Genomic DNA, 609 nt, shown 5'->3' with positions numbered 1-609 from the left:
AAAAAAATTTTTCCCCGGGGGGAAATTTAAAAAGGGGGGGAAAAATTTTTTTTTCCCTTTTCAATTTTTTTGGAAGAACCAAAAGGGGGGCCCCCCCCCCAAGGGAAAGGGGGGGGGGTTCCTTTTTTTAAAAAGGGGAAAAAAAAAAAAAAAAAAAAAACCCCCCCCCCCCGGGAAAAAAAGTTTTTTAAAAAAAAATTTTTTTTTTAAAAAAAAAAAAAATTTTTTTTTAAAAAAAATTTTTTTTTTTTAAAAAAAATTTTTTTTTTTTTTTTTCCCAAAAAAAACCTTTTTTTTTTTAAAATTCCCTTTTAAATTTAAAACCCCCTTAGGGGGAAAAAAAAAAAAAATTTTTTTTTTCCCGGGGGAAAAAACCCCCCTTTTAAATTTTTTAAAAAATTTGGCCCTTTTTAAAAAAACCCCAAAAAAAGGGGAAACCCTTAAAACCCCCCCCAAAAAAAAATTTTTCCCCTTTTTGGGGAAAAAAAAAAAACCAAAAAGGGGGGAAAAAAAAAAAAAAGGTTTAAAAAAAACCCCCCCCCCCCCAAAAAAATTTTCTTCCCAAAAAAAAATTTTTTAAAAAAAAGGGTTTTTCCCCCCCGGGGGGTT

The sequence above is a fragment of the Pecten maximus genome, chromosome 3, assembly GCF_902652985.1.
Source record: "Pecten maximus chromosome 3, xPecMax1.1, whole genome shotgun sequence".
NCBI lineage: Eukaryota > Metazoa > Mollusca > Bivalvia > Pectinida > Pectinidae > Pecten > Pecten maximus.
Note: the sequence above shows the minus strand (reverse complement) of the source record.